This window comes from Corvus cornix, chromosome 3 (genome assembly GCF_000738735.6).
Source record: "Corvus cornix cornix isolate S_Up_H32 chromosome 3, ASM73873v5, whole genome shotgun sequence".
Lineage (NCBI taxonomy): Eukaryota > Metazoa > Chordata > Aves > Passeriformes > Corvidae > Corvus > Corvus cornix.
In genome coordinates, this window is record NC_047056.1 from 21,283,958 (window position 1) to 21,302,544 (window position 18,587).

Here is an 18,587-nt window from a genome sequence, read left to right on the forward strand (position 1 = left end):
GTGGTGTTAGTCCAATTTTGGCCCCATTTTTGCTGTCAGAAATTACAGGCAGCTGTTTGTCTAGAAGAAGGCATGGATGTTTTTTCAGTGACACTGATTCCCAGATAAGACTCCCCTTTAAGTACAAACCTGCCTTTTCACAGTGGAGATGTTCCATTATCCATGCTGAAAAGTATGCTGCCCCCTTACATCTACATCACTGAGCAATGCACATCACTTCGTTACAGTAAACCACCCCTTTATTATTCATGAGTTCCCAAACTGTAGTTAGTCAAGCTTTATGAGAAATGATTTTATGTTTTCTTTCAGATAAATGAAAGAAATAATTTAATATTACAACATCAAAAATGATCCTTGCTTTAGAAACACCTGCAAATTACATTTTCAGATCTCCCAGTTCACTATTTTGTAAACATCTGTAATTTTGTCCTAATTTCTTAGTCAAAATGCCATGCAGAACATGCAGAACAAAGCCAGGGAGCTTACAGAAGTCTTTTAAACCAGCACCTTTATCTCACTCAACTGCAATCAAAATCTCTCTTTTTCTCTTATCTAGCTAGCATGGTTTTGTTTTTAACCTTTTTGACTGGTGCTGCTCACATTACTTGCTTCAAATGAGTCTTGTAACAGCCTTTCAGTTGTTATGCTCAGGACTGATATCAGTCCAGAGTTCATTTACCACTTTTGCTCTTCTTTTTTCCCTACAGTCCTTTGAAACTTCCTTGTTGTTTCAAAAGTCATCAGGAATTAAACATCAGCCAACTGTTTTAAAAATCTTGTTAGGAATTAAACCAAAACTCCCACTCTGCGCCAAGAATGAAGGAATGAGCCAAGGTGTGGATTCTGTTTCTAACGATAATCGCTGAGTTTTGTAACATCTGGTAAACAGCTTAAGGGAAGGCTGTCCTGGCTTTATATCCCATGTTCATACTTGGGCCATAATGTTCTGTCTTAGACCCAAAAATAACCTTCTGCTTTAGGAGGCAGAAGTGCATGCACTCTAAGGTGTTTAACGACCCTTCTTCCTATTTAAGATAAAGATAAGTAGAACTAAAAGGCACTGGATTAAAAAAAACCCCAGATTTATTTTATTTCCTTCAGATAAACCAATATTATCAGCTAAGCTGCTTCTACTATATTGGGTAAGTTTGTGCCCACTCATTTTGTACACAGGACTTCCACACAGCAGCAAAGGAAAGACAAGGTGTTTTATCAAATGGCAAGCAATGAGAACTGCCAGGAAAACAGAGTGGGAGCTATAGTATCTGATCTTCCTGTGGTTTACAGGGACCAGATTACAACCAAACCCCTTTTATTTTCTCTATTTTTGTCACATTGACAAGCATAGACACCAGTACAAGTCCCAGTGAAATTGTACTCTAACACTGATAAATTAATGCCTGCCACAGTGGGCAGGACGATAAATTAGCAAGCAAATGAGCTTAAGAGAAAGACTGTTGAATACATTTGCCTAAATAACTCCTGCTCTGGCCACACTGCATGATTCTATTCCCTGGGAAGCAGTTCAGCCAGTTCTTAAACTCTTCAGCTAAGACATGACATCAGAAGGCGAGGGAGGGCTAATTTTTGGCTTTCTAAAAGAAAAATAGAAAAACCCCAAGCATCATGCCAAGTTTGCATATTATTTTCTTTTTTGTTCTTGGTCACTGCTGTTTTCAGAAAGCAGTTGGAGAAAGGCAGAATGGGCAGGTGGTTGTTTTCTCCTACAGAGGAACTGGAGAGCAGGGCTCTCCAGGGCTGCAGACATGTCAGCAAACCAGGATGTGCTGCAGGATCCCTCAGTCAGCCTCACCTGGGTGTGGCATATACAAAACCCAACAGGTAAAACTATTAGGAAAGGGGAAGGAGAGTTGCTATGAGACATTCTGCCCAGGAACTTTTGCTAACTCCTCAAAACATAAAACTATAATGCACTGGAGTAGGACTTATTTGAATAGGCTTGCTGCCATGTGGCATGTTTATAACCCATATTTATAGTCAAAATATCAGTGAAACACTAGACAAAAGCTGTTTAAAACCTGTGGCTCTTTGACCTGGAACATTTTATTTTCTTGCCCTTGGCAAGGCTTGCTGAAGGCTCAGCCATGCCTTGGGCAGACAGTTGTTGTCCTGCCTCACCTGTGCCCCGACAGAGAGGAGTGGCATGGATGTCACTTTTCCCTGAGGCCTCCCAAGCCACTGGCACTGTCCTGAAAGAAACCTGGTACCCTGACTGGTGGCACTGGTGCACAGACACCACACAAGCTGCCTTGCCTGCTATTTTTCACATGACTGCAGAATGCAAAGTCTTTAATCAGAATGGGGGGGCTCCTTTGATTGGGCCCCGTGAAACCCAGATAAACGGGGAAGGTATTAATCGCTGCATGAGCGCGATTGAGCAAGTACATTTTGTTATTTGTTCCAGTGAGTTGTATAATCCTGCTTCCCAGTCATCCAAATAGGATTTAGCATTGTCAACATGTTTTTCGTAATAGGATGATGCTATGAATTCATGTCTATGCAAGACTGGAAAGCCAGATTAAATGCCTCAGGAGACTATATATTGGTCTGTCAGGCAAATCTGTTTTTTTTAATGAAAAGGACACAGCCTTGAGGCCATCTTAGACTGTGTGATGGTGTGCCCCATATTAAACCCCTCACAAACTTTGGAAGAACCACCCATGTAGAGCAGTATATAAGTGTTTTGTTTTGTTTCATTTTTAAAAAAGTTTCAGCTGTTTCTTTTCTAAAAGAAATAGTACATTAAGACTACCTAACACCCAGTAACCCTCCTGTTAATTCAGAAACATGCAATACTAAATACAGGTTGGTACATCTCCCCCTTCAGAAAGAGCATCTTTAGTAAGTGCTGCTTTGCCAGGTTTCAGGTGTTATTCTGTGACATTTTTACTGATACGCCCTGCAATTACACCCCTTCAGAGGAGGAGCTGTTGCTTCTCATTAGCAAAAAATTTGGAACATATTGTGAGCGCATGTTCTAGTCTCTTGCCACAATACCAGTGTAAGGGGACCCTGGGCTGATCATGAACCACTTGTGCATTTTGACAGGAATAAGATATTATTAATCAAAGCATCATCACACTACAGAAGTCACATTTCACCAGCCCTCCTGAAGCCTTTCTAGCTCTCTAAAATTACATGTTTGAGGAGCCTGTGCAGCTGCAACTGGAGGGGAGGGAGCAGAACACATTTCTTTGCTGGCCTGCCTGGCAGTATTGGCATGTGCTACCATGTGCCAGAGCTCCATAGGATGAGGAAATTCTGACAGAGCTGCTTTTTCAACTCAAAAGACCATATGCAGCTTGCAGGGCCTCAGTGAACCCCACTTCATTGATATTTTGTGTGTGAGTCCCTAGTTTCAGTTAGAACTGGGGGGGGTGTTTTTTAAACATCATCTACAAAGAGAAATGTGTTGCTGCACATCAACATACCCTTTCTCTCAGAGCTGTGCATGGAAGGAACACAGAAGGTAAAAAGAGTTGAAAATTTTGGTCATGCATCATTCCTATTTGCATTGCTAATAGTAAGGTTCTGACAAAGGATGATGAATTGTGAGAGGCTTTGCATTATACATGAATATGTCTCTGTGAGCTTCTATAGTCTTGGGTAACCCATGTCTGCTTCCTATCCCCGTGTTTTCTTATTATTATTTTATAATACTTAATATATAATATATTACATGTTAAATTATATAATATGCTACATAGCAATAGTGATCAAAAGAATAAGTGTTCTTACTTCTACTCTCACTTGCATGCTTTCAGGAAGATTAGAAGGTCATGAAATCATAGAGTAGTTTGGGTTGAAGGGGATCTTAGAGACTGTCTACTTCCAATCCCCCTGCCATGGGCAGGGATACCTTGTAGAAGATCAGGTTGCTCAAAGCCCCACCTGGCCTTGGACACTTCAGGAATGGGCCAGCCACAGCTCCTGTGCCAGTGCCAAAGGGCTGAGCCTGTTTGTGTTCATTTTGTGTGTGCGGGACTAGCAGAAGTATCACTCTACTCTTCTTTTCTCAGCCTGAGCTTGACGAGTGCAGAAAGAGGACTTTCTTGGCATTGCAGTCTGCACAGACCACGGTGGCAGCCTGATTGCTCACTCAGCTCTTAGTACATAGACTTGAATCCTTACTTGACTGCCTCAGCTCTTCCGTTTTGACCTGCCTCACCTTCTATATAGGATAGGGGAAATGATGCACAGGGTGGGAACAAAATGTTACCATGCTCTCTTATCCCTCCAAGTGGCTCATTATTGACAGTGTGAGTGATGTAAAGGAGTCCTGGCTCACACTGATTTCAAATTCAGATGTGTGCTGAGCATGGAAGCAGCAAGAGCCAACTGTAAAAGGTAGAATGATGCCTTCTCTGTTTGCTACTTGGTATTAAGATGAGGAGACAGAATAATCTTTAGTGGCAAAAAAGAATGAAGAGTGATACTCTAGGACCTGATCATTGATTTAACAGGAACAGATTGTACTTTCATATTTACATGTACAGACAAAGACCAGCAGAAAAGAGACAGACTAATTCAAGCCCTTGAGAAATACAAGAAGGATCTTGTACATGGTCTTCCTGCCTCACCATTCAAGTCCAGAAGTGTTTCTCCAAGCCAGCAGAAGGTATGTGGTGTTTGACAGCATAGGACCTGTCACAAAAGTGGCACTGAGCCACATGAAAAAGTCCATTTTCCCCTTAGTTAGCTGTGCTTTGTGGTGTGGGGAGTGCATGTAGCACAGCAGTTACGGGCAGGTTTGTTCAGTGTGGCTTTTTATAGTCTAGTCAAGCAGAGATAATATTTGAGTCTCAGTTTTGCCACCTGGCAGTTGTCATCCCATTGAATTGTTTCTGTCCCTGCATGGCTACAGTGAAAGGTATCCATGTTATGGCTGCGTGTATGTAAGTATGTTCAAGAGAAAATATTTTCAGAGAAAGAAATCCCAATATTTTTCTCTGTGTTCCCGCACTTAACATTGTTTTACATTGTTCCCTGAATTTTAGAATGTTACTTTTTAGTAAAATCAAGACCCTAAAGTATTTAATCCTATTTCTACATATTCTGCCAGATACCAGAAACTGTACAATCTCTTATTAATGTAAGTAGACCTGTTCTTCACCAAGTTCTGCCAGTGGATCTCATCTCAACAGACAAATTCTTGCAAAACATTTCATCCTACCATTGTCCAGAGTCTCTCTGGGTAAAAAATTCCTAAGCAGACCATATTTAGATTGTAAAACCTTCTACAGTTTGAGAATCACATGGGTTTACCACTAGATTCTCAATGATATTGTTTACAAACATCATCCAGTTGAAATGTGCAATTTTTTGATTTGTAAAATCTTGTTCCCAGTGAGATGAACAGCAAAACAATAGGTTACAATTTCACCTGTGGTATTTGTGAGGAAAACACTGACTCTGTTTGACTTCAAACTCATGAGATGAAGCCGTGCTCGCATGTGCACAGGCACACAAGGAGAGGGAACAGAAGGTGCCATTGAAGAAGGTCTGTGAGACTGCCATGGAGTCATCAATTCCACAGGCGATAATGCAAAACGTCCAAGGAAGAAAAAAGTCTCCTGTTCTCCCTCTGTGAGCCCTGGCAAGCAAAACGGGATTTCTGTAATTTCCCAACACTACTCATCATTAGAAACTTCAACTTAGTAAAGGAAGGAAAAGGAAATGAGGAAAAGGACTGGTTTGTTAGCTCAAGCACAGTGGCAAGATGGCTTTACTTCTAAGCGTGGTTCCCAGAACTGAACAAGTCATTTACACCACTTAAAAGCAATTGAGCCAGTTTGAAAACAGTTTCTTAAAATTCCTCCTGTGTGAGCTAATTTGTAGGAAATAGTGTCTTTAGCAAATTCTCGTGTAATTTTCCTGTCAGTTTTGTTCTTTAACTTACAGACAAACTGGGCACTGTTGGAAAGTGGTCACCCATTGTCTGGTCAGAGCAGCTATCCCAGGACAAAGAGAGAGCAGCCTCTCTCTGTATCATGTCAGAAGTTCGCTTCAAGGACCCTGATGCTGGCTGCTGCTGCAAGAAAGACTATCCCAAATACTGCTCCATGTGCTTTGCCTCAGACTCCAGTTCACAGCCCCAGTGCCCACAGATCATCTGCTTCACCACTCCTGCAGCCTCACATGACTTTGCGTAGTCACAACAAGAAGAAGGCATTTCAAAACTCTGTTCATAAAACCTACTCTGGGGACCTCCTTGACAAACATGCAATTTACTTTACAGAAAAGAAGCAGTGTTTTACTCCTCGGGTCTTAAAGACATCCAATCAACCTTTTCTTGTAAAATACAAATATTATAATCCTCCTTCCAGAAAAAGGAGCTCCTCCCTGGGCAGACCATCACTTAAATCAGCAGACATCAAAAACAAAAAGAGAGAAGGCTTGCACAGGTACTGACATCAATGCTAAAAGTTATGCAATTTTTTTTTCAAACATATCATTTGAATCATAACTGTTTCTCACTGTGCCTTTAATCTTTCAGATTTTTAGAGGATGCACATATGAGACCACATTCTGCTCACTTTCCTCAGCAGCCAGTTGAGGTTAGTGTACCTAGTGAGTTACAAAGAAAAAAGGGCAGAAAACACTGCTCATACACAAAAGTTGTCCTGGTTACGTGGAAATGAAATGGATAATGGATTCAGTGGCTTTGGGGAATATATGTTAAGAGCAAAACCAAAATATTCTACTATCTTATGAGAAGTGACTAAGGTTGCAATTGGGAAATCCAGTATGCAGGTCTGGATAGGGTCAACAGACATCTGTGAATAAAACAGGAACAGCTAAAGCGACTGGTCTCTCTGAGAAACACAAATGAGACCCTGTGTGATGTGGAAAACTGTGTCCCAACACAAATCTGCTCTTCTGAAAGCAGAGCTCTTTCCTACTTGACTGAACTCCTGCTTTTTTGATTGGTTTACAGCCTTTCATTCCAAATAGTGACTCGGAGCCCAGAAATGTCCAGACAAAGTGCTATTCACTCAGTCTACTGTCACTACTGTAGAATGCCATGCAAGATTTTGCAGTTCATTAGTCATCTGGATTTTCAAGATGAATGATGGATTGATTTAGTGACTTTTATACACTTAAAAATAAGGGCTGCTTAGCAATAGCCAAAGCCATGCATGATAGAGAAGTTTTGTATAATTCCTTGGCACACATGCCCCTTTACAGAAACCATGCTGAATTTCTGCACATCTCAGCCAAGGAACCACAGGGCATGATTTGTGATAGCCCTGTGCTTGATAGTACTATTTCAATCATTGTTCCAACCACCAAAACCTTCATTTAACAATATTAGCAAGAGAAGTTCCTATTCTCATTTGATGATGCCACAGCAAAAGATAATTTTGATACCAATCTGATTTTCTAAGTCCTCTTTCAAAAACACAAATGTATTTTGCATGTCCTTCTAAAGAAAATGCTGTTGTAGTGTATGGAATCTGCAAAGATTTTCAATTTTGACAGAAATTCTGGTTTTCTTTATAGCATTTGCATAATTTCTCTCAGGTTATACAAGCTGATTTCCATTTCTCTAACATGAATCTACCCAATAATATTACTTTTTCATTATTTACATGAGTGACTGACACCCAAGATGTTTATTTCACACGAGCTGGGATGTGATGTAGTTGTGATTTCGATACACTATGAAATCAGATGATTTTCCCTGGTACTCTGAGTGGAAATACATAATGATAATACAAAGATGATTAAACAAATTCTTTACTTTTTTCTCCTTTTCCTTTTTGTGGCAGAACCATGAATTGTGGAGTCAGGATTCTGAAATGCCACTTTCTCCAGGATTACAGCTTGAAGAAGTGTAAGTCATATGTTTGTCCCTTTTCACTATTTCTAAGTTTCATGACAAAATATTAAAGCAGAAATCCAGTGGAAAATTGAAAACATGACACAAGAGCCTATTACCAATGATTGCATACAGTGAGTAGAGGGATTCTATTGGGAATAAAGGATTCAGCTACTTGCTTGGGAAATGTGGGATCAGAAAGCTGGAAGAGCTTTTCTGGGTCATGTCCTCTTACCATAGGCAAGGTAAATATGTTAAGACTAATTAATAAAAACAATATTAAAAGTAATTTATCTTCTGATACCTACACTTTGTTCATTGGAACCATTTTTAACTGATTATTCACAAAAGGCATAGATATTCTTAATTAATGAAATTAATGGATTAGAATATTTTGGGAGCTGATCAAAACAATTATCAAAATCAGACATTTTAAAATTTATAAGCCTGAACAGTAAAAAATGAAGACTAGTAAATAGATTTAGCACTTTTGTTTAGGTTGGCAGAAGTCTTTCTTTGAGTTAGTTTAATTACTCTAAAACTGCTGCCTCTTTAGATGGTATCATAAACCTTATTTGTATTCTGTGTATGTTAGATACTGACAGTTTTGTGTTTGTACAGAGAAGAAGAGTACCTTTGTTTTCTCCAGGATCTTACAAATGATATTTTGATTAGAAGTTGTTACCAAAAAGAGTAAGTGCTTTGCCTTTAATATTTATTCCTTTGAGTAACAAAATTTTCACACATCAGTATACATAATTGGTGGTTTTAATGAGAGCAAAGTGTAACTCTGATTCAGTTTAATGTGATGAATACTTTTGTGACTGCACTGTATGGGAGTCATGATTTAAACTGAGTACCTGAACAAAAAATATTCTCAGCCAGCCTCGTATTTCCCACTGACTTCTAGTAGAAATATGGAAATATCATATTCACTGGCCCTGTTCTCAAGATCATTCCCTTCTACAGGATGGTGATGGATATTATTGTTACAACACTCATTCCAGTTCCCAGCCAAACTTGAGCTAGCAACCCATGGAGCTACAATGGGTCTTCCCTAGCAAAGTCCATCAGAGCAAGATTCTGTGTTTAGAGTTCTTCCTCCCTCCTATAAAAGCAAAATAAATAACTGCAATGATTGCATTCTTTAGGATATGTGCAGTCTCAAGTTAATGATTCACACATAAAGGTCAGAGCCAAACACACTTCATGCTGATGGTGTCTAACTGCAGCAACCTTTTCTGGGCTCATGTTCTGTACATTCCAGCACATTTCTAATCTCTAGAGAGCTGTGATAAACCACATGTGTGTTTATAGCCCTGCTAAAAGTGACAACATTTTGTCCCCCTTTCCTATGCAATTTCTAACTGGGAGAAACTCTTTTTTGATAGAGGATTTTACCTTAAGTTTTAAGTGCTTTGATGCTAGAGAGGTGCCAACCCCCCAAATCAATCCAGCTTAGCCTGACACCACGATATTTCTCTTTCAATTTAGAGGATTTAAGTTAAAATCCTTAAGTCCCTTTTAAAAGAAAACAAGTGGCCATTGGCACAAGTACTAGGTTTGTTTCCTGAGCAATCAGTTAAAGGTAATAGCTCCCCTCCTTTCTTCTAGGTATTTTGGTTTTCAGACAAACATAAGGCCCAAATTACAAGTGAATTTTCTGGATACACTGGGAGGAACAGTAGCAGATTTGAAAGACACTAATTCATTTACATTGAAAAAAGGTCACAAAGTATGATGCCAGCCCATACATAGAGTTAAAGAAAAGATAAGGGCGTGTCTGTGTGTTTGTGTCCCTGCTCAGGCCTGCAGGGTGAGAGGATTGCTCTGCTGGCTTTAGAGGGAGGTGGTTTAGATGCTGTGCACTCCTCCCTCAAAAATAAAATTTACTAAAATTATGTGGAAAATAGTCCATTGTGTTCTCAGGTTGTCTCTAATAACAGAACTTAATTTCTCTACTGAAGAAAAGTGAACAATCAATAATATCCTTTCATTTTTAATCAGAAGATGAATTTCTAAATAGGTTTTGTGTCTAACTAGGAAAGAAATACAACTAGTGGCCTTAGCTACCCTGCTGCTACAGGAATTATATGATGGACACATTTTAAAGTCTCCATTTATTTAGGCCAGTATTCTACAGATAAAATCATGAATGCCCTCCCAATTCTATATACAGTATAAAACCAAATTCTAATATATAGTCTAAAACCAAACCAGCTCTGATGAGCCCTCCAGCTCATTGCAGATATTGCTGAAAATGCAACCATTGGGTTAGATTTAATTGAGTTATGATTGCAGAACCTGGAGACCTAATTTCCCTAGTCAGGTAGGTCTTTATTTTTACCATTTCACACATCTTTTGCTCATAGCTGATCATGGCTATAAAAAAAATTACTGAGAGAACTTTCTGAAGACATCTCCCTTTCCCTAGCACACTTATTAACCAAACCATGAGCGCGGAAGTCCAACCTTCAGTGTTTCCGTTAGAAGTTACTGAAAAGGAGACCCAAGAGCAAAGAGATCATGCAAATGACCTTCAGAATCTAAAAAGTGCTGGCTAGAGGTAGTTCCAAAGCCCTCTTTGAGTAGCACCATATCCTGGACAAAGGAAAAAGAGCTATAAATGAATCTAGGAGGCTGCTTGCAGTACTGCCCAGCACCCCAGTACCTGCAGCATTTTCACCTAGTCGATGTGGTGGGACAGAACTTGGCAATAGCAAGGGAGACTTAGGCCCCACCAAAACACAGGGGGGGACTACTGCATTGCGATGGGCAGCACCAGTACTCCTGTATTTTTATTAAAAGTGGAGGGAAAAATTGGAATTACATATATGAAAGTCTTTCCCTAACACAGTTCCTGCCAAACAGCAGGCACTTGGGATGAGAATAACCAAAAACCTTAAAATGTTTAAGATTTTAGTTTTTAAATCCACTTACAGGCAGATGGGGAGGGGACGGAGCAAAAGTGGAAAGTTGGGATGGTGTGATCTGAAAAACAGGCTGAGTAGTTATTTTTCATTTTGAAAGTATATGGACCTTGAACAGTTGAGTTTTTTTGCACTGATGTTCCTTTTTCTTTTTTTTTAAGGGCATTAGAAGATGTATTTCAAATGCACATTAAAAGTAAGAGGCATAACCTTGATGAGGTGAGCAAAAAACATCTAATATTAAATATTCTGTCACCTCCAGTGGAAATGTTGTACATCAAGGGAGAGCAACAATTTATGGCAGATTGATGACCACGCAATTTTAATAAAAAGCAAGGAGAAAGTCCCTCTACCAAAGCAGCAGTAAGGGTGTTTTCCATGGAGGGCTGGTTTTCTGTACATTTTTGTGTCTTGCTCTAATAATGTTTCTAAAAGATAAATAATGTAGTTAGCATGCAGAATGACTTTAATTACATAAAACCTGTTCACTAAGAATGTTTGCTGCTGCATTTTTTTGCTGTGACTGCTATTTTCTGGAGTAGACCAGCAAAATAGACTTGGATGCTGTGACTAGATCCAGTAAGAAGACTTTGTGTTTTAATAGCTTGCATTTAGGAGTTTGGTCACCAGAGCAGAATGTAAAACTCTAAGTCCAACATTAAGGCTCCCCAGGTAGTGTCTGCTGAGAATTATACACCTCAAAATGCTTATCTGGACATCTCCCACGCTGAGAGGGAAGGGGCCTGTGGAGAGACAATAGGAAATGCCAGGCACAAATACATGGCCACAGTCCTGTCTCTCCTGTCTGCAAGTCTGGCACCTTATCTAGGATGAGCAAAAGCACATTTCCCTGTGCTAATCCAGGGTTTAGAGGCCTCTCCTGAGAGCAGGGCTTATAACTGCCCTTTGAAAAAATTGGAAAGAAGACACTGTTTTCCTTTGAAAAGTCATTTGCAGAGGAAGTGGCATTAGTGGTGTTGCCATTGTCTTTGCTGTTATCCCAGACTGGTTGAAGCATTTGCCCATGAAACGGGGAAGGCAGACTCCAAAGGCTGAGAAGACCCAAGTCCAACACCTCATAAGCAGACTCAGGTGGGAACATTTCTGAGGAAATGGCAGAGTGTGGCTTTTAAACAAGCTACCTTGGTTTGTTTCTGCAAATTTATAACCATTTACAATTATACTTCCTTCAACACTAGGCATGTAGGAGTTGCACACATGATTTGCACATTGAATAAACAACAATCAAAGGAATTATAAAATAATTAGAATGCAGAATGTTATTTTGTCTTTCAAAGTGCTACAATTAGAGAGGTGGTGTTTTGGTAACTGTTTAGTTGCTGGACTGACAGGCAGTAGGTGGAAAAAGTGTTTAGGGAATTATCTGAGTTGAAATTAGTGAAATTTAGTCAGTTTGGTGGGAAAAAAAATTAGCAGCTGCACCTCAGTTTGAGAGGATATGTATTTTACATCTGACTAGAGGATGCTGAGCATATTTGTACGGTCAACTGTTGCCTTAGAGACAGAGCTGAGGAACCTTTAGCAGGAAACTGAAGGTAGATGATTGCTTCCAGAAGGATGAGTTTGTAAGCAGTAGCAGATTTCTGCTACGTCCCACTGTAACATGTTTGATGTCTAGGACTTGTTCTGCACCTGAGTAGAGCTTAAGCCTGGTATCTTCCCCTTCAAAGATACTGACTAAAGATTTTAAAGAAATTCAGAAAAAAGGAATAAAATTGGCCAAGAACCGATTTAAAGATTAGTGTTAATCACATATTTGCATGTTTAGCCATGCATCAATGAAAGGAAAAGGAACCAAACTGCCTCTGTATAATAGAAGAACACAGCTGCCACAGGAGAAAGAAGTGTTCTTTGGAAAGGTTAAACAAGAAGTGTAAGTAGAACTTACACCAAGAGAAGCTTGTGAGCAGTGACATATATTAGACCAGGCACAGTTCCCACAAGAAAAGTAATGGAAGCTGAATCACTGTGAGGCTTTTAAATGCCAAGTGAATTGGCCAGTGGATGGAAATGAATTCCATAGCTAGTGGACTTTTGTCCTGCAAAAGTATATTTTTCTCTTTTATTTTGATGTCTTCAAATCAAATTGTTTTTATTTCCTATCACTGCTTTCTGGGCCAGACAGACAAAATAAGAAGACGGAAACACAGGTCTTTGAAATGTCTCCTTTTCACCCATATTGGATACCGGCCAAATTGTTATTTGGGTACTTCCTTCTCTGGGATCTGCTCTTCTGTGTATTTGCTATCCAAAACCAACACATCCCTCTCCAAGTTCCTGCTGGCATTTGCTCCAGGACAATGTCTGAGATCTGTTCCCTGAAACAACCTCACTTAGGTCTACTGCTAGTTAAACATCTTGAGGGTGCTTAAACCCACCCAAATGTGTTGCCTAACCCACCATTCATGTTTGTCCACACACCATACCCAAGCAATCCTCACCACTGACTAGGGAATTAATGTCTCTAGTACCTGCAGCCTCTCCTCCAGCTTTGAGAAAAAGTACCATTACTCTTCCGGGGAGAAGGTCACACACTCCATGGGATGTTATGTGGGGACTGAGGGAAAGAAGAATGCAATTAGTTGCCTAAATCTATTAAGAAACAGATAACTGCAGAGCAGGGAAGAAGAGAGTGGAGAAAAATACAAGAAACACGTGGAGTTAAGAAAGTGTCTCAACGACAAAAGCCTTTAGAAATGACTATCATCTTCACCTTTGGTGCTATTCTCTACATGCCTGCATGGCACAGTTATTGCTGTAAAGGAGCCACAGAGGGCACTTCCACCAAGGTAATTTTCAATTTGATTCATCAAGGTATGTCAGATGAGCAATATATTTTTTTTTCTTTAGGACGTGCAATTTCAAATAGCATGCCCAGGAGAAAGCATGCACCAGTCCTTCCACCAAAATTTATTTCTGCTGTTCACACTGTTTCACTGCCTCTGCAGACTGCATTCAGTGGTCTGCTTAGAAGTCTTCAGCTGAGGGCTTGTTTCACCCGCCCAGCCCAGGATATTCAAATATTCTTTTCTGGTTTAGAATGACTGTATTTTTTTTTTTTCTACCACACAAATTAGGAAATGGAAGAGTTTTTCCAACAAATTTTCACAGAGGAAACAGGTTCCCCCATTTCCTGTAGTAATGAAATGATCTCTACTCAGGAAAGCTTGTGAAAATTGTGAATTTTTATCTAGCCACTTGCTCAAATCCAGCATCAGACAGTTTTATACCTTTAGAAGTGCAAGGATGACATATTGGCTGCAGAATCTGATCCATACTTAGATACATTTTGGGAAGCCATAATTCCATAAAAAATATTTCCTTTAGAAAGAAATAAATGCTGGTCCTTGCTAAGAGGTACAAGTAAAAGGGTGGCTCATATAATCCAGGAAAGTGCAAAACGTGTCTCCTGGGCTTGAAATAGCCACTGGAATGGGTCTGTAAGTGCATCATTTCAGGAAATTGATGGGAAACCAACACAGCACCTGCAGGGGTGAGGGATGCAGTGCCCATCAGTCTTCCAATGGGCAAACTGTTCCAAGTAACTTATTTCTGGGAATTTTATCATATAAAGCCAAAAGCTTCTGAAGATACAAAGTAATACCTTACACTTGTTTTATGCCTTTGCTTTTAGGAGGATCATAAAGTGTTCATTTTCAAAAAAATACAGTGTAATGACACCAAAAGCTTTATCTCAGATGAGGGCAAGATGGAAGACATCTGATAAATGGCACCCAGCAGTGTTACCAAACATTTCAGAACAGGAACATAGAACAGCACAGGCAACTGCACACCACAGTGGTGTGGAAGCTGAAAAGCCTTTTTTTTCAACCAAATAAAATAATTTCATTTGATTACTGTGCAAGTATGGCCTCAGTGATAAGACCTGGCAGAAAGCGTCATAGGGTCTTTCACAGCCATTAGTGGAAAGGTCTATTTTTACATTTCTAAGGCAAAAAAATCCCCTCTTTTTGATGTACCACACCCCAGCACTATCTTGAGTCACACTGGAGCAGACACAGGAGAAAGCAACTCTGCTTAATCCCTGGCACTATCTCCTACGTGTTCTTTGCCCTTCCCTTCTCCAAGTGCCGTACCCTTTCTACTTAGCCCATCATGCCTCATGGGATTGCCTAAGGAGGAGACACATCACAAATGACTGTGGTTTGGGATGCTAATGCAATAATTAGTGGTTTAATCATCAAAGTGAATAAGCAACTTACCAACAGTCCCTTTCAGCCCTGTGCACTGTTACCATTTAAATACAGCATTTTGTAATGGACCATAATTAGATACTGCACATGGGAAAGTTTATAAAGTAAACCAGTAAAAATGAAAATGATTGCTCTGAGATGAGCACAGGACCCAAGTTTATTCTTCTCACAACAGAAAATGTCAGTGATCCGGTGTGTGGAAACTTTTTTCCAAACCAGTACTGACCCAGTGGCCCCATCACAGGCAGAAGGGGAAATGTCCTGTGAAACAAGTTCTCTTACCCATGTGACTTAAAGTAGGATATTCTATCTTGGCAAAGTCTTAGAAATTCCAGCATGAATAGTTTAATTTCAATTTCTTAAATTTCTTCTGAAGTTTCAACTGGATGTATTAATTTCTGGCTGTTTATACATTTCACATGCACATTCAATGGTGTGCCTGCGGTGGCAAATACCCTTTTCTTCAAGTTGCCTATGTAAACCAGAGTTTCCAAACATGAAGACAACTGTAAAACTGGACAAGTACCATACAAACATGATCCATCCTTCTACCAGGGGACACGTGTAGCCTTATAAGGCTGAAATAGAGAAACACATGGGGTCACAACAAAGTATTTTAAAAAGCATCTGTTTTGCTCCAATGAATTCTGGATATTCAAGCTGGTGTCTTAACCAATGGGGAACCTGTGCACATGGTAGGCATAACCTTAGACTACATGCAGTCCCAAGCTATGATGTATCAATCTCCCATGTTTTGTCACACAGAAAAGATAAATTTGCTTCTACTTTATGCAATGTGTTCCATGGAGTTCTAGTCCATGGGAGCTTCCTGCAGGCAAGGCACTTCCCATTGAAGACACCCCACCGAAAGAGGGGGGATAAAGGTGAGAGCCAAGTGCTTTCTAGCAGTCACCTGCACTGTAGGTACCCTAAAGACAACCCTGTGAAGGCACAGAAGTACCACAGACGATGCTCAGGCACTGCTCATGCTGCAACAGCTGTGACCTGGAAAAGAGGTGCTTGTTTCCAGCTTTTTCTGGTATTTAGTGTAGATGGAAACTGCATCTTCCAGAATGGGATTTTCCAGGAGAATTTAGCTAAAAGATAGATGATCTGGACTGAAAAATTTCTTGCAAATGGAAGACAAAGTTTCTGGGACTACTTGAGTGAGCTAGAGGAAATAAATGAATGAGGTAGTGGGGACAAAAGTGAAACACCTACTTAACTGAAACCTCATTTCAGTAGTTTTCTCCAGTTAATTAAGTATTGAGGAAAATGGATGCAGAAAGTACATTTTAAAGCAATCAAGTACTGCCAGAAATCAAACCAGCAATTTGAAAAGAGAACAACACTGCTCTCTGGCATCTGACAAAATAAGATATTTGACAGGGAACAATATGTGCAGTACTGGTTAATTGGGAGGCGAGGAGAAGAATAATCATAGCTGCATTACTGAATTTATAGAAGTGTCTCCAGTGTACCACAGGGATGATGCGAATTTGTGGAATCCTCCTGCCTGCTACAGCAAGCCAGCAATCACTTACATTCCCATCGACATTTTTTTCAATGTACCCTAGACAGCAATGCAGAAATAGCAACTGTGGTGGTTGAGCCCAGGAGAATTGCCTTTAAAATGACTGTAAAATCCCCCAGTTCCCTCTGCTGATGAAGAGATACTGGATAAGAAACAAGTGGGGAAGAATTAACACTTGGTCTCCTTTGTTAGAGCTCATAAGAGCAGGGTGCAACGCTTTCCCAGGTATCTGGGTATGGAATATGGCTATTCCAGCAGCAGACCTAAAACAGGACTGTGTGTTTTTTCAAAGCATCAGCTTTAGAGCAAAGACAAGACTTTAGTTTCCCCATCTTTTAGTTCTAAGCTGTAGCTGAACACCATGTGAACTTAACCCGTAAACTCAGCTACATTTTGGAAGCTCTGGCAGAGCATTCAAGGCTATATTTTCTTCCCTGCACTGACCTTTCATTTTTTAACTTGTCATTTTAAGTACATTAAAATGATGCTTTCAACACAAGAGTGCTACTTTGTCAAAGAAGTCAGCAATGGGGATGGAGACACCTAAGCAAACCAATCATTTGGTACCCTTCTGACTCACACTTAAAACAGTGTAAGGGGATGTGCACTTAATGGGAGATTCTTATTTAGATTCTTTGATATAAACCAATACTTTCATGTGTAACTGCCTGTCTCAGCAATACATTTGTTGACCTGAAGATAACATCAGGAGCCAGACACCAAACACTTAGATAAAAAGAGAAGAAAAAGAGCAGCTAACCAAGTTAAAGAAGCAGCTAAGCAAGTAGGAGATCCAGAAATCACAAAATAGATTCTTTCCTCTGTAATCGCTCATAAGAAATTGAAGAGAAAGAAAAATCCCATAGGATGAAGTATCAGTCTTCTCCATTACTACTTTTAACCTCCATGATCAGAATCTAAGATAATTACATTAGTCCAAAGTTAAGGTAATCCAAACTATGCTCCCCTCAGAAGAACTAAAATCTTCAATCCCTCAGTGGCAGGCAGTGCCTAAAACCACACATAAGTTTAAGTATCAACAACAGTGCTGAAAACAGAGTATTTTTCAACTTGGGGTCAAAAGAATACAGAACACTTCCCTTTCTTTATACTGGGAAAAAAAAAAAATCAAAGCAGGCACTGACCACAGTTAATAACTTCCAAATTCCCATTTTGCCTCTAAAAGAAGAAAAAAATCAGTAGTCAGATGTGGATACACAGTCTTCATGAAAAAGTCAATCTTCCTTCACAAGATCAAATGTATTTACACTGTATTTTATGTGGTACTCAGCAGGCCACTTAAATAAAGGAGCCCTGAAATAAAGGAACCTCTGTATCCAGCACAGAGCAGATTCTCACTGAGCTTCCATCTGTTTAATTTATGAAGCAGAGTAGCAGAAAAGCAAAATACAAAGAGCTGCTGATTTTTCTATGCACCCATCAGACCTTTCACTGAAATATTTCAACAGCTGTATTGTCAACAGAGATCATGATTTGTCTGCTGTTAAAAAAGCTTCCAGGAATAAAACCATGCAAAAAGCCAAACAGATTTAGCTATTTTATAGCTACATCCTGTTTTCCTATGTTCCACAGAGTTTCTGAACTCTACACTAAAATAAGTGCTCGGGTGTGCATATAAGTGTGTCAGAGAACATACACACATACACATATATAATATATATATTATATATATACAGAGATAATCTCCTATCTCCTGTCCCTGGAGCTATAGACAGACTAGTCCATATATCAAGCAAACCTACAACATTGCCTTTGAATACTACTACTGCAGTGTGCTTTCACCACAGTCCACCTTGCGTTCAGTTGTCAACATCGTTAAGAAGTTCAAATAGCTGTTTTCAATTGCTGTTTTCTGCAGAAAATTACCATCAGCCTTTTGTAATTTATGGCTATTTATGACAAGATAGCAGAAGCAGAGGGAGGTGGAATCATTTTAAGGGTTAGACAGCTGAAGTCTTGAACAGAAAGAACAAGGATCAGGCACCTGAAACTAGTTCTGGGACAAATCTGGAGTGTACTCCGGC